The sequence below is a fragment of the Herpailurus yagouaroundi genome, unplaced genomic scaffold (genome assembly GCF_014898765.1).
Source record: "Herpailurus yagouaroundi ecotype Mexico unplaced genomic scaffold, PumYag 181, whole genome shotgun sequence".
NCBI lineage: Eukaryota > Metazoa > Chordata > Mammalia > Carnivora > Felidae > Herpailurus > Herpailurus yagouaroundi.
The window spans coordinates 20285059-20308720 of NW_024412412.1; the positions used below are offsets into that span (position 1 = coordinate 20285059).

Sequence of the window (23662 nt, forward strand, 5' to 3'; positions counted from 1 at the left end):
TACAAGAACTTTAAAATTTAAATTACAATGGAAGTAAAAACTCTTACATATCAATGTTTTCCTAAAATAGTGTATGCTGTGCTATTAGTAGAGTAATAAAGTTTAAAGATAAATTAAAAATATATCTGGAAAGACAATATTCTACATTTTATTTTTATATTATGATGAACTCCCCCTAAAATGAAAAGCTTCTTCTAAGGATCTATTTGTAGGTTAAATGACTTTGAACACTATTAAGCTTCTAAAACAATTTAAAAACCATACATTAAAATCAGTTTGGGAAAAGTAGGTCAAATACTTTCTAATCTTTTAAAACACCATTTACCAAATAAAGTCTATTAAGTTTACAGAATAAACAACTTTGTCTACAGTTATGAGATAAAAACTCATGAGGAAAGAATATTTAATAACTTAATGATTCCAAGTGTATGTAAAAGGCACAGTCCTATACAAGTACTACTATGGGGCGCCTGGGTGGCGCAGTCGGTTAAGCGTCCGACTTCAGCCAGGTCACGATCTCGCGGTCCATGAGTTCGAGCCCCGCGTCAGGCTCTGGGCTGATGGCTCGGAGCCTGGAGCCTGTTTCCGATTCTGTGTCTCCCTCTCTCTCTGCCCCTCCCCCGTTCATGCTCTGTCTGTCTCTGTCCCAAAAATAAATAAATGTTGAAAAAAAAAATTAAAAAAAAAAAAAAAAAAGTACTACTATGAAGCTAAAGAAATAATTGCATGTAGATCAATTCTCAATATATTAACAGCTGATTTATCTAAGATGGTATCTCCTGCTATAAAATGTACAAAGTTGCAGGCAAGTATTTTCCTTCCTGCTAACCTCTCTAACCACATCAAAGTCATTTTTAGAAATAGATGCCTGCCTTCTAAATTTTGTTCTGTAGATACATTAGGGTTTTTATATAGTTTTTATTATTTTAAACTACGAAATGGAAAGACTTCTAATCATCAAAATACTAGGTATGAAGACAAGACCAATTCAAGTAAGCTTCCAACGGCAGAATCAATAAGACGACTTCGTGACTACTACGATGTGGAACATGAAGCAGTGAGAAAGCTGTCAGAGACTGAGTCCTAGGTTTCTAGTTTGAACAACTGGGTGTATGAGGATACGTTTACAGCAACTAGAGAAAGGACAGGTTTTTGTTGAGAGAAGATGATAAATTCAGTTTTAGCAGTGCTGGGTTTGACAAGAAATCTAGGCTGGAGACAGACTTGCAAGGCATCTAGTCAGAAAAACACTTGAAGTGGAACAAAAGGCTTGGGGAGAGGATGAAAAGGAAGGCCCTTAAGACAGAGACTGTAGGGACACTGATATTTAAGAGACAGGGAGGAAAAGAACACTAAAAAGGTACAAAAAAACAGGAGTGAAATGAGCGTGTGTTAGAAAAGGGGAAAGTGTATAAAGAAGGAGAGTACTGGTAAGAATGCCAAATATTTGTCACGTTAAAAAAGTACTGAGAAGCGTCCACTTGGATTTAGCAACAAGGAGGTTGCTGAAGACCTTAGAATGAGCAATTACAGCAGGGTGGTGAGGGTCAATCCCATATATGGAATGCATCTATTGATGGGAAGGGACAAGGATAAAAGAGGTCATTAGGTAATTTTTTTCAAGGAAATCAGTCTATGAAGGGAAGCAGGCAGAGATGGGCATGAAGACAGTTTTGTTAAAAGCATGTTTAAAATTTGTTGGGCAAGAACTAGTAGAGGAAGATATTGAAGATGCAGAAAAGAAAGGACATAGTGGGTGGTCTCTGAAAAATCAGGAGCAACTGGGACCCCAGGTGTAAGAAAAATGATTAGCTTAAGATAGGCAGAAAACACCTCTTTTACTGAAACCAGAGGAAAGGAGGGAAAGAAAGTAGATAGAGGCTGGTTAGCAGATCTGTTCGTAGGAAGAGGAGGGCATCTGTAAGAGATGTGAAGTAGAAAGGACTGAGCCTTAAATGTCAGGGTGAGAGGCAGGGTCTGAGAGATTTCAGAAGAATAAAGGAGAATGACTGTGGGCAGCACTAAGGATTCAGGTGAGAGCAGGCAACATTCACTGAGAGCACCTATCTGCAGTGTGAATGTTTCCCAGCTGTGCTCATCAGCCTTGGCCAAAATACTCCACTGAATCCATCCAAGGTAGGATTTTGCCAGGCAGATTTCATAGAAAGACAATAAAACAGAAAATGTGAAGAAGCCACTGGAAAACAATCAGTGCAAGGGATGGATGATGATGGTATGGGAAAAAGGGGGATAAAAGTAAAATTCTACTTAAAAAAAAATTTTTTTTTTAATGTTAATTTATTTTTGAGACAGAGACACAGAGAGACAGGGTCAGAGAGAGAGGGAGACACAGAATCCAAAGCAGGCTCCAGGCTCTGAGCTGTCAGCACAGAGCACCACACGGGGCTCGAACTCACAAACGGAAAGATCAGACCTGAGCCGAAGTGGGATGCTTGACCGACTGAGCCACCCAGGTGCCCCTTTAATATTTAAAAAAAAAAAAATTTTTTTTAAATAAAATTCTTCTACTTTAAACAAGCACTTCCACCCATCCTATGACCTACTAAACTAAGTTGCAACAAATAAATTTCATTTAGCTATTTTTTGACATTTTGGTTATTTTTGCTAAGGTATCATTTGGACTATTTAGAACTTTTTTGGCTCCCTTATCTTGCAAAGATATGAAATGCAAAAATACTATGGCAATTCATAAACTTTCAGTGACTGATCTTTCTGAAGAAAATCCTGTTGCAAGATTCTTAACTATACAAAATTATTCATATATACATATATATAATTACAGTATTAGTTACCACATAAATACCTATGACTGACCTAAGGTTAACCTTTGAAATAAGAATATAAAGAAGAAATTAATCAGCTGAAGAAAAAAAATTATTTTTCTAAAATCTTCAAATTCAGATATCATCTCTGACATAGCATTAAATCACTCCTAACCATCTCTGGAAATACCTTCTTGAAAATTGTAATTATTTTAGAAATATAGGAAGTACAGTTTTTTTCTAAATATTTACTTGGAGTCACAAAATAACCAAAAGTGGTACTGTATATATTTGTACAAGTTTTTCTAAAGGTTGCATTATTTGGGGTGTTTCTTTTACTAATTATAAAAATACCTGGTACACTGTTCTGAAAGTCTTCATACAGTGTCCAATTGTACTAAGCACTTTTAATGGAAACGGAGAAGAAAATGCTTAAGTATTTGGTATTATGTGTTGTTTAATCAGTTTCATTTGAGGAATTTCTCAATTTCTTCTCCATACTTAAGATGGTCAAGTACCTAAAAAAAAAAAAAAAAAAAAAATCACACAGGATCTTTTCCACAGCACTTTCAATTTGAGATTTTCTTAAAATTTCCATAATTTTCTAGAATTTAAAATATCTTCTGTAATTACCCTCTTCAAATTAAAAAAAAAACTTAAGATATTGGGGGAAAGGGGATAAAAAGACTACAACAAAATATAACAATTTGAATCAACAAAAACTTTATTACACCTCACTATGTACTAGGTATTGCATCAAGTCTATTTTATGGTATAGTTGTTCTGCACAGAACATTTCACATCAACAAAATATACCCTTGCTCAGAGAACTGAGAACAGAGGTCAGTTAAATTCTGCTTGCTAAATCCTCTCCCTCCCTACAATTTATACTCAAAATCTATCACTTCCTTGTCATGGATTACATATAACACCCAAATAATCTGTAGGCCCTGCTACCACCATCAACCTGCAATCTCAGTCTTCACTACCAGTATTCACTGGTAACAGCTTTCTGTCATCCCTTTCCACTGGACCATTACAAACAAACTCCCTACATCTTCCCTTTCTTCCCAAATAGTCCTACTTCTTCTGCTTCAACAAAATCCCAAGTCCCTCTAAAAGCACTATTTCCTTAGAAATCTTTTCTAAAAGGAGTACTACTCTTCCTGGTCTTCCAGACTCATGAGGAAAGGATCACATTTGCAAACCATTCTTATTTAATGCTTAACCTTCCTCTTTTGAACAAATTAGTCATGAAAAATATCACTCTCCCATACTTGGACACCACTTCCTATTGTCCTCCTCAAGACAATCTTGCACTTTTCTTGGTAACAAGTGGCTCATGGTTTCACTCTTCACCTCATTTCCTGCTTTCCTGATTTTTCTAAGACTGTGGCTTGAGACCCAACGTCCATCTCATCTTCTCTATTCCAATGCCTTTTTCACTCTGGACTGATAATTTGTTCAAGATCCTCAAGTTCTGAAATCCCTCCTTCTGATCCTGAACCCTTGCATTCTACTTCTCTCACTTGCCCGTTCCTGCAGAACCCGCTCTTAACCCTGCTGCAAACTTCCAGTCCCTTGGTCATTCTTCTAAGAATCCATTAACTTCTTGCTTCCTTACTCAACCCCAAACACAAACCCAAGTAACCCATTCCAAAAATGCCTTGCAAGGATCTTTGACTTCCTCACCTACTTGCTCATTCTATCAATTAGTGATAAAACCCAGTACCTGCTCTCTTTGTTTCTACTCATAAACTGTCTGACAGCAGGGAAAGTTATAAAATGGCTCTGGCTATGTCCACTATTAAGATACACCATATTACACTATACAAACACAAATGCACACTTTCAAAATGTAGGTTTACTCCATGAAATAAGGTACCTCGTCTGTTTCTCACTGCCATATCTCCGGTACTTTACTGTCATTAAGTCACACACTGTAGGCATTCAATTAAATTTGTAAGATGAATGTATTGCTATGTACTCTGTTGGCTTCTTAATGAATTCCCTAGTGCGATTATTCCAAATACTTTTTCTATTTTTCCCAAGTGTCAAATACACTTGTCTCCTTTACAAATGGCCCAATCCTCTAATGAGGAAACCAAAGGTCTTCTAACATGAGTTAACACAATTGCCCTACATTTTTATTCCATCTTATCCATCTTCCCTAACATGTTAAAAAGAAAATTGTCTTATAACTGGTTTTATAGTTCTTTTTATTTACTAAATGCCTACTATATCACTCTAGTGTTAAAGAATACACACTCACACTCACGGGACACCTGGGGTGGCTCAGTCGGTTGAGTGTCCGACTTTGGCTCAGGTCATGATCTCGAGGCTCATGGGTTCAAGCCCCGCATCCAGCTCTGAGCTGACAGCCCAGAGCCTGGGGCCTGCTTCAGATTCTGTGTCTCCCTCTCTCTCTGCCCCTTCCCTGCTTGCCCTCTGTCTCTCTCTCTCTCTGTCTCTCTCAAAAAAAAACAGTAAAAAATTTTTTAATTAAAAAAAAGAAATGCACACTCACATTTGACCTTTCCTGAGTTCAATTTTTCTTGTGCTATTAGTCTCCCAATTAACAAAAATACTGAGAATACTAATAAAGATACAAGTCAACTGCCAATCTGTATTTTCTCACTATAGTTGGTTTAGATCATAAGGGAGCTAAGGACGTATCTGCTTTCCTGGAAAGCAAGGATATATTCTATTTTGAAAATGGGTTGTCTTACAATTTCAACAATGGAATTAAATTCAGACTCTGACATTTTTCTTAAAAGGGCAATTATTTCTAAAATGCTTTTTAAGAAAAATTTCTTCTGACCCTCATCCTTTAATCATTTAATTTCTAAACTGTCCTTAGGAAACAATTACTTAACTTTTCCTAAGTGAACTTTCATTGACTTTTTTTTTTTTGCTGGTCAGAGAATATCTTTAAATAACCAGCATCTGACAATGCACTGAGCATAGAAACTAACATTTAAAGTACTTTTAGATCCCTAAAAAAAAAAAAAAAAAAGCAAAACTTCAGTCAAGAGTAAATATCACAAGCCTAAATAAGTAGAGGAATTTGTGAATAAAAAATAGAAAGTCAATTAATAGAAAAGTTATAGAAAATGACTTAAGATTAAGTGGATTTGGAAAGAGAGGCTATCCAATAGCTGTTACAGGACAAATTCAAACACAAATGGGCTGAAGATATTCTGTGAAGACAAAGACAATTCAAAATGCAGTGCTTCAACTATTCCACTATTTAGTAATTAGGAATAACATGGCTCTTTTCTGGCAAAAGTATAGAGGCAGACCAAAGTGGCATGCCAAAAAACAAGGCAAACAGGGCAGCAAACCCAGAATGTCTGTTTACTAAGTAGAGAGGAACCTCAACCATGCAGCAGTCTCCACTATATAGTCTTCAACTATAACACAAAGGACAATAACCTACATAATTAGGTCAAATTACCTGTTTAAAACTAGTTTTAAAGCTCAGAAACGGCTCCTTCTCTGCTTCACACTTCAAAGCTGTTGCCTGCTTGTGATTTAAAACAAAAAAAGTCACTTTAGTAAATTCTTTACTTACACTATAAGGTACAGAATAACAAATACTATATTTATAGCCTAAAACATGTTTATAAAAATGAACAGAAAAGGAAAAATCCAATTTAGCAATATTTTAGACTGGTTACCTTAATCCTCTTGGAAAACCATGATATACTTAAGTGATTAAATCTTCCAAACAACAATGTGATACATTAATATCTACTTTGGTGCATAATGAAAATGATCACCCTAATTTTCATGTAAACATCCAAGCCAAAATCAAGTCATTAACTTTCTGCCATTGAAACTATTCTAGAGCTTTGCATTTCCAATGATGAAAAAAGGTTTACTTGAAAGCTAGCTACTTAAAAGAAAATAACCTTGTCACGATATACACACATGTTTACCTTCTGTTCAAAAACTCCTTATAATGGTTTCCAGGACTCTCACCGGGAAGGTGATAGGGAAAGAAAAGAGCAGGTGCACGCGAAGCTCTCTAACACCCACTCCGGTAACCAGAGAATACCAGAAGGCGGAGTCTGGAAAGCAGTTATGAGGCGGGGGTGATAGGGGCGCCCAGAAAGCCCGCTTCTTCCAGCGCCAAATTACGATCCGTTACTCATAAGGCACATGACACAGACCTCAAACCGGTGAAAAAAGGGGGGGGGGGGGAATAATAAAGAAAAAAAGAAAAAATCAGAGAAGACGAGCTCCCGAGAAGTGAGCCGCAGGATGAAAAGTTTGGATGACCCGCCTCCCTAGCAGGGCCTACTATCCAATCCCCAAACACCATTTCTGCAAAGCAAGCGATGTTTCCCGAATCCCACTTGGCATTTAGTTTTCCCCATCTTAGGCCCTTTCTAACTGGACATGCAGAAGGGAAACAATGCGGGGGGGGGGAGGGGGGTTGCTAAATTAACCAACATTCCTCTCACAAGTATAAACCACCTCTTTGCCAAAGTCAGGAAAGCCTCCCCACCCCACCCCTAGCCTTTTTGCTCTAAGAATACCCAAGACAGCAAAAATCCGCTACTCAAAAATCCCAACCCGAAAGTCGCGTCGCTCCGCACCTGGCCTTCGGCACCCAAAATTCTGGACACCGAGAGCGTCACACGATGGAATTTGGGAGTGGAGTGGGAGGGGGCGCAGTCACGTACACTAAGGCCACTAAGGCCCCTAGCTGTGGAGAACTCGAGCCCTGTCCCTGGCAACCAAACCACAGCCCCCGCTCCGCTTCCTCCACTTGCAAGGGTCGTTCCGTAGCACACGAGACGCAGGGCGGCCCCCCGCTCCGGAGCCAGAAAATGAGGGGCGCGGAGGCAAGAAGGGGGCTCGGCAGTCGCTAACGCTTCCCTAGGTGCTCACCCGGAGATCGCGGCGTTTGGCCCGGGGAAAGGGGCGTGAAAACCCAGGAACCCACAGAGAGGTGTGGGCCCGAGGCCAGGGCCTACAGGGTCAAGTGTCCCAGAGACGTTGCTCTCCCGCCCCTGCGCCGCGCTGCCCTCGGTTGCCAAGGGCTGGGGACGCGCAGCATTACCTGTAAACGAAGCAGCCCCTCCTGCCAAGGGTGGAGTGGCGGCCAGGCCCTGCGACCCGCCACCGGCAGAGGTCCTCCCTCAGAGACCAGAGCAGGGAGGCCCACAAGTTCCCTGGCTGCCTAGGGCCCAATGGCCGCCTTCTCTACCTTAGCTAGTCGGCGCCAACCGCCGCAGCCACCGCCATCTTAGGATCTCATTGTGGTGGGAGAAGAGGGGCGGGGGGACTGCAGAGGGGGCAACGCGCCGTGAGACTGCGCCGTCTCCTCGGCAACGGCCGCGCGGGGGCGAGAATTCGCCGGGGCGGGAGCCGCAGTGCGATCGACGCTCTAGGCTGGAGTCATGTGACCGCCGAAGTCTTTGGTGTCACCTCGGGCTCTTTAGCCTGGCGGTGACTATACGAACAACCAGAGACTACATATCCCAGAATGCCAACTGGATCCTGGTTTATGAACCCCGCGCCCCGCACCTCCTCCACGAGAGGGATAATACAAATCCCGGCATGCTGTGAGATCCCGGCGCTGCTCTGTGATTGGGAGGCTCCGGGCCTGTGCGGAAGTAGATTGAGCCCCCTCCTTAGCTGGAAAACCGGAAGCTCGTTCTGGTTTTTCGTGTGGGTGCCTGCTCCGGACTCTAGCCGGAAAGAGGAGAAAAGACGAAAGTCGTTCTTCTGTTCACTGTACACCTACATCCGAGTTACTAAGAGATGGAAACAGAAGGGCCTTTACGATGTAGTCCTGATTTTACACGGTAGGCATTAATCATGGGAAGTTAATTGGCCAAACCACTTAACTGTATATAGCTAGTCAGCGGGAGAATCCTAAATGTTAGTAATGAACACCACCTTGGACTAATGTCCCAGTTTTTTCTTGGAAGAGCCAGATGATTTCAATCAAAATTTAGTAGAAGGAGATTTCGCTTAAAACTAGTGTCTGAATTCTCTTTTTATTGATGCTCCTATCTCATCGGTACCTCTGTCGAGAATGAATTGATAGGTTCTCCATAAAAATTCGTAATTCAACTGAGTGAATTCTAAGATCTAATTGGCTTTATTCAATTCATGAATTGAGCAGCATCCCATGTACCAAATAGAAAGGAGATCTATTGGAGCGGTAGCAAAGGAAAGTTTTGTAAAGGCAGAAGGGTTGGAAAAAGGAAATTATTAGCAAAGAGTGCATTGTTTCTGGCAAGGTTGGCTTCCTATGTAGAATAGAAAGGCCTACCAGATGGATTACTAACCTGTTGACCAAGTAATTCCAGGTTGACTGGTTAAAGGTTACATTTCTGGGGTGTTGAAACTGCAGTCAGGTTAGGTATTAGGTCTTGGTTTTCTGATTTGGGGGTTGGCACTCATGATTCTCTTGGGGGCCTGCTGTTTCCTTCTTAACATTCAACACATACACACGAAAAATGTGATGGTGACTTTTAAGGCCTTCAGTGTCCCTCTCTGAAAACTTAAAACACCTTCAGTTTTACTTGAGCGCAAGGGCATTCTATTTTTAGACAGTTTGTGAGATGGGTTTGTTTTAAGCAAAATAGAAGGAGGAGGAATAGACATTTAGGTTCCAACAAGTTGTTCTCATAACCAACAGAAATTGTTCAAAAGCCAGTTAATAGAACCATATCTCAATACATAATTCAGGTAAATAAAGCTCTTCCTGAAACTATACCCAGGCTCAGTCTCATTGCTATGAGACTTTATTTGTCATATATGTTTTAATACATTCTGTGTGTCTAACATTGATAATTATTTAGGTAACACATAGTCCCTGCTCTTGAAGGGCTCATGTTTTAGTGAATGATGGAAAAATAGGATGTATAAATAAATTCTGTCTTGTAAGAATACAAAATGCTGTGGGCATCCAAAGGACAGGGTGCCCTGGGCCCCATTTTAATTCCCCCACTCTAAGATCTTGGGCAAATTATTTATCCTTTCCTCAATTGCCCCATCTGTAAAATGAAAGGGAGGCAGTCATGTTGCCTACCTTGTAGGGATTTTTTTTTTTTCAAGTAGTGTTTATTTTGTACAAGGCCCAAGTGAAACATTTTCTCTGTTGTGATTTTCGTAATTTTCCCAACTATCCTGAAGAGATTGATTCTGCATTCTTTCCATTTTACAAGCAAGAATTTAAGTAAATTACCAAAATTCTGACAGCTCCAAGTGGTAGAGCCTTGGTGAAAGTGAGGTCTACTGTACTCTTTGGAGGGATTTTTTGGTTAACTAAGAGAATGAGTGGAAAAAATTACTGGCACATGGTAAGGCTCCAAAACATTAGTTGTCATTATTATTATCACTATCATCATTTTGTTTTTATACAGGTTTTTATTTTTAAATATGTAGAAGCTACTCTCCTTAAAACCATTCAAATGAATTTAAAAGCATTACTGAAATCAACATTGTCATTATGCCTTTTAAATTTATGGTCTCTAAAAAATGTCAAAATACTATTATGCCTGTTTAGTGAGGGGAGTAGTCTGAGAAATTTTTGTATTTAAAAGACACACTCTGCGGGGCGCCTGGGTGGCGCAGTCGGTTAAGCGTCCGACTTCAGCCAGGTCACGATCTCGCGGTCCATGGGTTCGAGCCCCAGGTCGGGCTCTGGGCTGATGGCTCGGAGCCTGGAGCCTGTTTCCGATTCTGTGTCTCCCTCTCTCTCTGCCCCTCCCCCGTTCATGCTCTGTCTCTCTCTGTCCCAAAAATAAATAAAAAACGTTGAAAAAAAAAAAAAAAGACACGCTCCGGGGCGCAGGTCATGATCTCTCAGTCTGTGGGTTTGAGCCCCGCATTGGGCTCTGTGCTGACAGCTCAGAGCCTGGAGCCTGCTTCGGATTTCTGTCTCCCTCTCTCTCTGCCCCTCCCCTGCTCATGCCCTGTCTCTCTCTCTGTCAAAAATAAATAAACATTAAAAAAAATTTTTTTAATAAAAAAGTAAAAGAGACCCTCCAACTCAAATATGAGCATTACTGATCTTAGCAGAGAACAGAGGAAAGAAAAAACCTGAAAAACTATAAAATTATTCCAGACTTCCAAAAACTTAACATCTAATTCAGAAAATAAACCTAGTGCAAATGAATCGATTTAGTATCAGTAGTGTATGAATATGGCAAATAAATGATACAGACAGTAAGTGCTTTGGGAATTCAGAGAGAGAATATTGATATATTGCTTCGAAGATAATGATGGCTCCAGGATTTCTGTGTAGAATGAAATTAGGGGCAACAGTCTGGGGGAAATGTGGATGGGGGACATGTGTGGCCTCTCAGAGATACACATTGAAACTGTATCTCAGTTTCCCACATTTATGAACAACTTAATACACATATTAAACATGAGAGAGGGGGCGTAAGCGGAAAGGGGCACATTTCAGCCACATAGTACAACCAGAATTAGTGATGGATAATGCAGAAACCAGCCTGGGTGAAGTAGAGGATTCTTACGGGTTTCGGAATGCGGAGGCAAGAGAGGATAGCCAAGACTGATGAACAGGTATCTGTATATTTGCTACAGACCGTAGAAAATCTTAACTATCAATCTGAAGAGAATGAGCTTTGTTCTGTAGATAGTGTAAAATCGCAGTGAGGCTTTGGAAAAAACAATGATAGAATGAAGTAGTTATTTAAAGAATTTAATCTAGCGGCAATGTTTAGAACAGGCTAGAGGGAGGAGCAGAGCAATAGGCTCCGTGGGTGTTAACTGGCATGAAGTAATTAAGGCCTGGCCTAAGGTAGTAGCAAAACGAATCAAGTCAAGGAGTTGGATTCTGATGGCGAACTGAGTCAGTTGTCATGCTGTGTAAAATGGCATTTTTTTCTGTTTTTTTGATCTGCCATCTGACACTGACCAGGGGATGCTTACAGTGTAACATTTTGTGCTATCTCATTTATCTCCTTAATGTGTTCAGTGTTCTCTATCCACAGATGGATTTACGTACGGTGAGAGCAAAAACCCTGCCTTTGGGAGTTCTTTATATCCCAAATGCCTTGCAGAGTTCATTTACTGTATTTTGATACTCACTAATTTGGCCTTGGAAAAGAACTGTTTTCGCAGTACCTAATTTTAACCTGCAGGTGGTGATAGAACTTAAAGGAAAAAAATCTTTAGTGTCCACCCTTCTATTATACTGAATTTTATGATTCTTTTTATATGTGATTTTTTATACACCCAAAAGAATATATGACATTTATGTACATTATAAAGTATAATAACAAAAGAAACACCCAAGAACCCACTACCTAACCTAAAACATAGAATATAATCAATCTATTTAAGGACCCCTGTGCTTTTCTCCAAACTCATTCCCCTTTGCAAACATAAATATTATTCTGTATGATCTTGGTGCTATCATTCCTTCATTTTTTCATATAGCTATATGTATATATCCCCAAATAATATATTGTTTAGTTTCACTGTTTTCAAACCTTATATAAATGGTATCATACTGAATATATTCTTGCTTGACTTGCTTTTTCGTTCATTGTTTCTGAGATTCATCCCTGTTGGTGAGTGGAAACACGTCTTAAGAGCAGAATGTAAAATTAATTTTGGAATATTTCTAAGTTTGAACTTAAATGATTTTATCTTTACTCTTCATACTAGATTTGTGGGTTCAATGGTTGAAGAAATTGTATAAACAAGGGATCACTTGAAGAACTGTGACCTAGTTCTTATACTTTTGGGCAAAATCTAAGCACTTTACTTCTCTCCCTGAATCCAGCCCAGAGTTTCTCAATCTTGACATGATTGACATTTGGGGCTGGATGATTCTTTGTTGTAGAAGGCTGTCCTGTGTTTTATATTTAGCTGCACACCTGACCTCCTCCCACTAGATGCCTGTAGCACCCCGCCTCCCCAATTGTGACAACCAACAGTGTCTTCTGAGATTGCCAAATACCCCCCACCCAAGGAGGGTAGAGCAGGGGGTGAGGGCAAAAGCGCTCCTGAGTGAGAAGCGCTGATCTGACCTTTGCATTGAGAAAATCATGCTACTCAGGATTTTTCTTAGGTACCTCTTTTGCTCAAAAACCTAAACTTATGAATAATTAAATCAATTAATTACTATATATAATCGTATCAACTAATTATATCAAATCCACATACATAAATAATGTTTCAAGGCTCTTCTTACTTTCCTCCATTCTCCCCCTATCTAATTACCATGCCATCTCTCATTACTGCCACTTCAGACTTTCTATGACTAGGTTCCAAATACCGAATTGCTGCTCTCCACATACAATGTTAGTGTTTACCCCAGTCTGAGCTGCCCTTTCCTCCATAACCAGTTTATGTCCTCTTCTTTCAAAAGTCACTCATTCAATACATGTACCCTTGTATTTCAGACTATTCTGTCCATATTTGCTCTTCATCAGTCTTTACATGGCTCAGCTCTTGTAGAGTCTTAACCACGATACCCTGTTTCTTACATTTTTCTCTATGTATTTTTGAAAGGTCTATATATTTACCCCACTTGCGCTACTCAATGTAAACCTCATCAGAGCTGCAATAGTGTAGTTCTGTGTGGAATGCTTGCTTCCCAGGACATATCACGTTGGGAGGGGGTCAAATAAAAGGATATAATAAAAAACAGGCCCCTGGGTGGCTCAGTAGGTTGAGCGCATCTATCATTTGACTTTAGATCATGATCTGACGGGATCAAGCCCTGCTTTGGGGATTCTCTCTGTCCCTCTCTCGCTGCCCCTCCCTCTCTCTCTCTCTCTCTTTCTCTCTCTCTGTCTCTCAAAAAAATAAATAAATAAAGTTAAAAAATAATTTAAAAGTACAAAGAAAATAATCTATACCTTATTTCCTAGCCTCCTATCACCCCTACAGCATATAAGATTGAAAGTATTAAATATATTTGGATAAAGATTGTTAATTAAGGAGAGAAATCAGGCAATTAGGTGGGACGATTCCCAAAATAAGGAAATATAGGCTGATAGAGATTTCTTAATGCAGATGAAGAATATTGGAAAAGTATGAAAATTAATCCTCAGCTTTTACTTTGAAAACCCTATTACTGAAAATACAATTATGTGAGGGGCACCTGGGTGATTCTAAGTTCAGGAAAAAAAAAAAATGACAAAACATATGTGAACCCAGATTAACCAGGAAAGAGATTAGAGTTCTCTTTCTTTACCACCAGAATACCAAATAATTTTCAGGGTTAAAAACTGGGGGATATTGGGTGGCAGGATGGACAGTCCAACCTAGATAAGGAAAAATGTAAAATCCTGACAATAGGTAGGGCAGAGATTGACAAACGTTTTCTGTAAAAGGCCAGATATTAAATACTGTAAGTATTGTGGGCCACGCAGTCCCTGTTCCTACTACTTAGCTGTGTGATTGTAGGGTGAAAGCAGCCAGACAAAATATAATGGGTGAACATAAATGTGTTGCAATAAAACATTATTTTAGGATACTGAAATTTAAATTGCATATGATTTTTCCATGTCACAAAATAGTAATCATCTGATTTTTTTTCAACCATTTAAAAATATTAAAACAGGGGCACCTGGGTGGCTCAATCAGTTAAGTGTCCTACTCTTGATTTGGCTCTGATCATGATCTTACAATTCAGGAGATCAAGCCCCGAGCCTGCTTGGAGTTCTCTCTCTCCCAATCTCTCTGCTCCTCCCCCACTTGGACTCTCTGCCTCAAAATAAATAAACTTAAAAAACAATATTAAAACAGGCAGTGGGCCAATTTACCCCATGGGCCATAGTTTGCTGATGCCTGACACAGAGTACCCAACTTTTAAAATTTTTAGATAGTTAATGATAGATCCAAGAAGAAATTAGCAATGGAAGAAAATACATTTTCATTACTTTGCAGGATGGTCATTTTACAAAGAATCATTTGAACTAAGGAGGAAGGGAGGATATAAAGCAAATGTAACTGAACAACATTTGTAGGTATTAGTTTATACTTTTTTCTTATATATTGTTTTCCCCTATCCTGGCTAGTTCCAGCCACATGTTGCCTCCACAAAGGATTGTCACAGCTGCAAATACCAGAAACAAAAGATACAAGTTTCAGACATAAGAAAAAAGATTAAAATTTGAGCGCTTTCCACCCCTCACAATTTGCCTGAGGGGAAAAAGGAAGAACTGATGGGAAATTCAAAGAATTTTTTGCTTTGCCCTGCATCTCTGCAAAGGAAGAGGAGGAAGGTACAATCTGTGGGGATTGATGACCGACGACAGAGCCTGGAAGGCTCCATGGCTACAGCAGAGACAGGTGGTTATAGTGGCACTGTGCAAAGCTCGCCCACCACAAGCCCTGGAAGTCACATGCAGCCCTGGGAGGAGAGAGACTCTAACTGTGTGACATAACGGATCAGGAGTGAGATTAGGTCTCTCCAAGCCTATCAAATACAGTCTTGAAATTCATTTAGAAAAATAAACATGTAATCTCTTCAAGCCTATCAAACACAGTCTTGAAATCCAATTAGAAAAATAAACATGTAAGTTTGTGGCATAGAAAACATACCCACTTTACTTACCTAATTCAAATGTCTGCTACCCGAGTGTCCCCAAGTCTTCAAAACTGTTGGAGTAACCATATCTCCGTCACATATACAGCAGGAAACCTAATCCCAATGCGGACATCTTTTAGAATGCTTGGAGCTAATGGCTTTTTGTTTGTTTTCCTATTATTTCCTGCTTCTGCTGAATTCGTGATTTCTTTCGAGTCTGGCTTCTTATGGCAGTTCTTTTTCTCCATCCCACATCATTTCCAAGGCAGAACACAACCTCTTTTGCTTTGTTTTCTCAAAATCCCATGGAAACAAGGCATCCTGTGTGGTATAGTGTGTTCCACTGAAAATTTGGAGTTAACGGTATAAGATAGGGGAGAAGGAAGAGAAATTTATACCACAGCTATTTGGACACCCCTGTTCTTCTTTAAAGATCTTTGGCCGTAGCCCAGAACTTCTCTCTGGCTGCCTTTTATCCAACTCCCTGTCATATTGACACATTCTTTCTTCATATCCTATTCCCCAGTCTTACCACTTCCCCCTCTTGACCTTTTTCCTCCTAGGTTACCCATGAAAACTCCAAATTCTTCACTAATTTTTCATTGACAGAACAATTTTGTTTTCTTGGTCTTGCCTCTGGCTTATCCCAGCTAGACCCACTATTAAAATGCTCTTCCTCTGTTGCACTGATATTAGTCTGACTCATTTCCTCAGCATGGAGCTCTGAGAGCGTTATGTCTTTGGATGCTAAAATCAATTGCATACTGTTCTTCATTATCCTGATTAGCAGAAATTGTAAGAGACATCTGCCTTTCCCTGACATCTCCACCCCCAGCCATCAAGAATGGAGTGGGGGGTGGCTAAGTTAGTTCTCAGAGCCAGTCTTCAGTCCAAACCCATAGTGCAGAGAGGAACAGAGACCGTGTCCAGTTTTACAGATTGATCGGTCCTGGTTTTCATTCTTGTTGCTCTTTGTTACACTGCACTCATCTTGTTATTCCCACATATCTGGGGCCACTATTATTCTCTGCAGTAGTGATTCTGCTTCTGGTCTCAGAAGCTTCCCATGGACTGTGTGTGTGCGTGTGTGTGTGTGTTTGTGTGTGTGTGTTGGGTAGAGGAGTTGTAGGCACTGGGAAGATGTGGAGGCAAGGATTCTTACAATGTTATGGTCCCGGTTAAGGTCGCTGTTCCTCTCCGCCACCACCAGCTTGGGCTGTCGCTCTTTGTCTTTGATTAGCATAAATCCTTGCACAGGCTGTAATCATTTTCTAAGGTTGGGCAACTCCACTACCTCTGTGTAAAGCTAGTAAAGCACTATAGCAAGTGCATACGAGCCTATTTCTAGGGCAAGACTACTTCAGGTCAAATCCTGTTGTACGTGACCTTGAGCAAGTGGTTGCTCTCTTTGTGTTTCATTTACCTCATTGACAAAATGGCAATAAAAATAATAATACATATCTCAAGGACTCTTATGAGGATTAAATGAGTAAATGCACAGAAAGTATTCAGATAGTACCTGGCTCGCAGTAAGTGATATATAAATGTTTATACTTACTAAGTTTACAACTAAGGCTTTGTGCTAATATTGACTTGGGCCTCCATGTTTTCAGAATCCCATCCTGCACTCCCATTTTAGCATAGATTTCAAAACATTCACACCATACTCAGTTGGCCGAATCATGATGGCTTTAACCATAGGGACTACGTGACTATGTCAAGATACTGACACTGAGGCTGGATCACCACAGGAAGGAAACTGGATTTTGTCTTACTGACTATGGAGCATCACCAAGACTTTTTAAGTAGAGGGGTATTGTGGTCACACTTGTTTTTATACAGATAACTTCTATTGTTGTTTATAGGAGATGGTCTGCATGGGAAAGAAACTGGAAGTAGATTGATCAGGTAGAAAGTACCAGAAGATTATGCTAAGGTGATAAGGACATAAATTAAGGTGTCATTGGCCTGATGAAGAGAGTTTGGCATTTAGAAGATACAATCAACAGGACTGATTGGCAAAAGAAATAAAGGATGAGAGATAGGAATGGTGTCTGATAATGCCAAGCTTTGAAACTGGGTAAGTGAATAAATACTGGTTCACCCAACTCCTTATGTTCTCTCCAAGGAAAGAGGGGCAGGGAAGAGGAAGACACTGCAAAGAGTTTAGTTGAAAGCTAGGGGGCTACTGGACAAACACTTCTGGAGCTACAGAGACAAGTAAGAGTTGGAGTTAAATATTTGGGAATTGCTAAACACTAACATTCTAGCAGAGGAAGAAGACTCCACAAAGAAAAGATGAACAACTTGGAGGACACCCAGAAAACTAACAGGCGTTTCATGAAAGTGTATGGAAGAATAAGTTTTGAGGAAGAAGGAACAGTCTGAGAATCAATGAGAAACTACTATGAGGAAACGTGTGGCCTCGTTACAAGCAGTTGCAGCCAAGTGAAGGGTCACATGTCACTGGCTTTGGCTGAGAAATTAATAGGAAGTGAGACCATGGAGTCGTGAGTGTAGAATAAGTGTAGATCGCCCTCATTACAAAGCTTGGTTGAAGGGGAAAGAGAAATCAGAGGGTAGCTAGAGGCAGGAATAAGGCAAGTTTTCATTTCCTAGGGTTTAGAAGAATTAAGCTTATTTATAAGGTTGAAGAGGGACAAGACTCTGAAAGAAGAGGGTGACATTAAAAATGAGAAAGGGGAAGGTAATTAAAGAAATGCAGTTCTTAGGGGCGCCTGGGTGGCTCAGTCAGTTGAGTATCCGACTTCAGCTCAGGTCATGATGTTACAGTTCATGAGTTCGAGCCCCGCATCAGGCTTTCTGCTGTCAGCGCAGAACCTGCTCTGGATCTTCTGTTCCCCTCTCTTTCTGCCCCTCCCTGACTCATTCTCTCCACCCCCACAAATAAATAAACTTTAAAAAAATGCAGTTCTCAAGAAGAAATGGGGGGCTGGAATTCAGAGCCCAGGTGGAAGGAATGGAAGGAATAGACTAAAACAAGAGGGATCAATACTTCCAGAAGCAAATCCCAAGCAGTAGGAGTCTAGAATTGGTAGATACGTACCCCACGGGTCAAGAGGAGGAAATTCTGACGTGCCTCTCTCAGATGCCCCATTTGTCTAAGGCTGTAGCCCACTCACAAGGCGCTCCCTCCTCCCAGTTCCAATTCACTTTACTACTCCCTCACTTATGCTTCCTGGAATCACCGCTCAAATAAACTACTTGCATCCCAATCTTTGTGTCATGCTCTGCTTTTGGGGAACCCCAATTTCAATAGATTGTGAGTTAGAACATTATCCCAGGCTTTCTGATGCCAGGTCTGGGGCTTTTTTTTTCAGCCAAATCGTACTTTACCACTTTTGCTAATTTTTTTCCAAATGGAGTACATGCCATTGCCAAAATACAAGTTATTCATTTTGTTTCTAGGTCTGTTTCCATATCCATCGTGCTATATCTTCAGATGAGGAATCTAGAATAAGAACCTCCTGAATAGAGATCTGTGGAAGCAGCAGAAAGCTGTCAACATGTATCACTTGCCTTTACTTCCATTGTTTCTGAATCTGACCCTTCATTTGGGGGGATAGATAGATATTGTCCATGTCTACTCCTTCATCTACTCCTTTGTTTATATCTAAAGTTACATTTTCATCTACATATATGTTATGTAAAAATCTATATATATCTACATTTTAAAAAGTACATATCAGCCAGGGCGGGACAGGAAGTTGAGAGAGGAATAGGAACAAGGAGGTAATAATGTATCAGTTCTCTATTGGTTTCTGGCTGGCTAATTTAGGCAGAAGTGAATTTATTGTAATTACTGGAGAATGTGGGACTTACAGAATCAGAAGTCATCTGTACTTCAGACTTCAGAATGAACAGGAATTAAGGGAATTATGGAGGGGTGCCTGGGTGGTTCAGTCGGTTAAGCATCTGACTTTGGCTTAGGTCATGATCTTGCCATTCGTGAGTTTGAGCCCCGCATCGGGCTCTGTGCTGTCAGCTCAGACCCTGGAGCCTGCTTCAGATTCTGTGTCTCCCTCTCACTCTGCCCCTCCCTTGCTCACGCTCTATCTCTCTGTCTCTCTCTCAAAAATAAACATTTAAAAATTTAAAAAAAAAAAAAAAGTGAACCATGGAAAAACAAGCAAGTAGCAGAAAGCAAGGAGCAGAGCAACCATGTCATAACCTGAAGGGTCTGGCCAGTATACTGCTTCTTCTGCTCTTTCTGGTATGAATGGCCTTCCTTGTGTCTTTTCTTAAAGATGCAGATTCTCTGGAGAGAGCACTGAACTTGCTCATCTAACTTCCCACCAGCGCCCCTGTTGGGGTGAGAAAAGACTTAGACCTTTCAGCTCCTGCCATGGAACTGCCGAATTATTTTCCCCAAAAGTTATGGAGGAGCCCCAACTAGAAATAGAACTGCTATTAGAAAGGAGGATCAGAAGCCAGGAGACAAAAGAATAGCAAATGTCAACCGCAAATCTCATCAGGTAACCAGACCGGGCTGTTGGCTGGGGCTGCCTACTGACAGCAGATGACACGGGACTGGTCACTGATAAGTGTATAACCATAAGAACCTTATAATCTAGAATGAGCAAGAATCCTTGGCTACAATATGTATAATATTTAAGGGACAAACTGAAAAATACAGGAATACATTGAAATAGGCTTTAGTAGTGGAATAAAATGATGTTAAATGAAATTACCTTAGAACAGGAAAATAGTTATTAGCATTTTGCTGTGTTTGGAACTGCAGGTCAGAGTTGCCTATATGACGAATCCTACGAGAAAATCTTTCTGCAGGCTGAGTGAGCAGCATGGGCAAAGGCACAGAAACAGAAAGTACAGCTTGTGTTTGGGAAATGGCATGTATCCAGTTTGGCTGGGGTGCAGGGAACATGAGATGGTTCAGATCTTTTTGTGTGGGGGGGACTCAATTTCTTTTAGAAGCTGAACAATTCATTTTGAGACATTTACCTGCTTTGCAAACCGGTTTTTATTTCTCACTTAGCCTGCATGATTGAATAAATACTCAAAATCTGACATTGGATCTCACCAGTTGAAGTTCACGGCTCCTATTTTGGCCTCTTGTTCTCTTTTATTCTTTAGTAGTCACTCAAAATAATTACAAGGCAACTGGCATATTTGTACACCAGTGTTCATAGCAGCATGATTAACAATAGCTAAAAGGTGGAAATAACTCAAATGTCCACTGATGGATGAACAGACGAAATGTGGCCTCTACATACAACAGAATGGTATTCATCCTAAGAAGAAAGGACATTCAGGCACATGCTACAGCTTGGAGGAACCTGCAAGACGTTGTGCAAAGTAAAATTAGACGCAGAAGGGCACGTACAGAATGATTCCTCTTGTGTGAGGTACCTAGCGCAGTCAAATTCATAGAGACAGTCGAATGAGGCTGCCAGTGTCAAGGGGAGGGAGGAACGGGAGTTAATATTTAATAGGGACAGATTTTCAGTTCAGGAAGGTGAAACAATTCTAGAGACGGATGGTGGTGATGGTTGTACAACATTGTAAGTGTACTAATGCCACCGACCTATACACTGACAAACAGTTAAAGTGGAAAAAATGGTTAAAATGGTAAATTCTATGCTATGTATATTTTATCATGATTTGTTAAAAAGGCAATAGTCTTTCTCACTGTGTCCCCAAGAAACACAGCAATAGGCCCTCTTTAGGGCATCTGGACTCTGCTTTTCTCCCCAAAGCCAATGAATAATTCCTGTGATTGTGCCCACAGATGTACTGCAAATGGTGACAGTACAGATCCCTGCCCTTCATGGGAAGATTTGCTGTCTCATGGCTTGGTGTTGTACTCGGGGATCCTCTGAGACACCCACCTCCTTCCGGGGTCTCTCCCCCTCCTGGGGCAGCCCACACGTAATGGTCACTCCAGCAGTGGGGGAAAGGCCCAACCGTTTGGGCCCAAAGCAGGATACCTCTAATGGACCATTGTCATTCTGATGGGCCATATTACCTCCACATAGGTTCTCTCTTTCGCCAGTCCTTTTCCCTTCCACAGGGAGCGTTCACAGTCTCCTCATAAACACCCCGGGCACAAAACGCTCAGAGTCACATTCCTGGAGAACATTAACCTGAATGGGCAAATGAAGTTCCTTTGAAAACAGGAAGAGAAAAAGGTATACAAAGGAACAAGAATAATAGTGCATTTCCTGTTGGAAGCAATATAAGTGTGGGAAAAGTGGAGCAACCAGAATGCTACATGCAACAAAACACCTTTCAGAATCTAAGGCAAAAATGTTTTCTTTTTTTTTTTTAATTTTTTTTTTTTAACATTTATTTATTTTTGAGACAGAGAGAGACAGCATGAACGGGGGAGGGGCAGAGAGAGAGGGAGACACAGAATCGGAAGTAGGCTCCAGGCTCTGGAGCCATCAGCCCAGAGCCGGACGCGGGGCTGAACTCACGGACTGCGAGATCGTGACCTGAGCTGAAGTCGGACGCTTAACTGACTGAGCCACCCAGGCGCCCCAAAAATGTTTTCAAATAACACAAAAACTAATAACAAAAAAATCGATCAGCAGCATGTCCACACTCCAGGGAAAGTCAGTTTGAAAAAATTCATGAAACTTATGCTAATTATTTGTGCACTTTTTTGTATTTTTTTTTTTGCTTTGATGAATAGTTCATTAAAAGGAAAGAAAGAGTAGTTTACATTTGTTGTGCTGTGAGTAAGGGTAGTTTTCTTCTCTACACAATCTTGTCCCTCAAGTCCTGGCTGGGGTGGTAACTCCCAGATGCCTTCATACTGATGATACCTCAGTATCCCTCTAATCAATCCAACTAGTTGTTTTAAAATTTTATCTAACTTTTCAAGTTTTTCTTTGTAGCAATGTCATGCTCCACAAGCTCTTTCCTCACCAATTAAAGCCAAGGTTACTGTTACATTTCTCTACTGGAATGTGAGATTCTTGTTCTGTTGAAAGTGTGAATGGGTTGGGCAGTGTTAGCAAGTGATTTTAGGAGCAAGGTGTTGTTTCCATCTATACTCACTGCTTTTCCACTCACAAATAATATGTAGATTATTAAAAATAATTTTCTTCCTTCCCTTATATAAAGCAACATCTTTTTTTTCAAAATTTTTAAATGTTTTTATTTATTTTTGAGAGAGAGAGCGAGTAGGATAGAGGCAGAGAGAGAGAGAGGGAGTCACAGAATCCGAAGCAGGCCCCAGGCTCTGAGCTGTCAACACAGAGCCTGACACAGAGCTCGAACTCACAAACTGTGAGATCATGACCTGAGCACAAGTCGGATGCTTAACTGACTGAGCCACCCAGGCACCTTTATAAAGCAATATCTTTATAAAACTATTTATTAATTATCTGTGTGTATATATTGCTGCCTCACCCTCAATCAATGAAATTGCCATCCTGATCTTGTTTCAAGATGGAAGGAAATTAAAATTTATTTCATTTCTTCTGTGTATTAGGCCCTACAGTAAGCACTGCATATAAGTTACCAAGTTTGAAATCAAGTGTGAATATTTATACTTCATGCTGCTACAGATATGGAATTTTATTGTTCCATGAATAATAAATATTCCTGAGTTTCTATCATATAGTATGTGTATGCTGTGATGCTGTGGGTATAGAAATAAGAAAACAAGTCTGTAACCTCTCTTAGGAGAGAGAGTCCAGTATACAATATAGTGATGCACAATGTAAGACAAGAAAACACATAGGAAAACATGTAGTCAAGGTGGATGGGGTTGGGGGAAGGACAGGTCCCCAGGGGAGTCCTATTTCATTCAGAGGGGGTACATAGAAATTCCTGGAATAGGCAAATAAAGGAGAGGACTGGGACATACATACACGCATTCATATAAATACACACACATATACATATGTTTACTCTCAGTAATAGTAAAAGGACGCATCTAATGTGATTGATTCATTGGCGAAAATAGTCATGGGACATGAGATTTTAGGTTTGTCAGGCATCTTTATTGAATGAGACAATCTTCTACAAAACTGGATAGATCCTCCTTTCTTTACTCCAAATTCCCTGATTGAGTAGTAGGAGAATGGTACACACTGGGAGCCTTCCTTACATATAAAAGTTACCACAGTAATCATATTTTGCGAGAATCTCTACCCCTGGATCTATCCTTTGTGGGCAAGAGAGCAGAGGTGTGGCCCGGACATGTAGGCGCCATATGTCTACGTGCACACTGAAATGTAGACGACTGGCTAATTGGATTCTCTCTCCTAGGGATGTAGAATTTGTACAGAAAGACACAGGGGCTAAATTTCCGATTGAAACTAAAACATTTTAAGGGCTGCCTTCT

The 23662-nt window shown here is 40.4% G+C and overlaps 2 protein-coding genes across 27 annotated transcripts in view; one reads left to right on the top strand and one right to left on the bottom strand.

Annotated features, from left to right (window-relative positions):
* PCM1 (pericentriolar material 1) overlaps nucleotides 1-8165 on the bottom strand; it is an 83028-nt gene extending 74863 nt beyond the window's left edge. For 2 of the 25 annotated variants that reach the window (XM_040490043.1, XM_040490035.1), the window contains exons 1-3: nucleotides 7855-8160; nucleotides 6241-6309; nucleotides 3138-3301 (exon numbers count right to left, since the gene is read on the bottom strand). The gene's annotated coding sequence lies outside the window, so the exon portion shown is untranslated. Of the gene's footprint in view, nucleotides 1-3137; nucleotides 3302-6240; nucleotides 6310-6724; nucleotides 6959-7854 lie in introns of all 25 variants that reach the window. The other 23 variants (XM_040490038.1, XM_040490040.1, XM_040490042.1 and 20 more) reach the window with 20 other exon arrangements.
* Nucleotides 8166-8447: 282 nt separating this feature from the next.
* The window catches only part of FGL1 (fibrinogen like 1), a 53022-nt gene continuing 37807 nt past the window's right edge, over nucleotides 8448-23662 (top strand). The window contains exon 1 of one of the 2 annotated variants that reach the window (XM_040490054.1): nucleotides 8448-8602. The gene's annotated coding sequence lies outside the window, so the exon portion shown is untranslated. The remainder of the gene's footprint in view (nucleotides 8603-23662) is intronic. The other variant, XM_040490056.1, reaches the window with a different exon arrangement.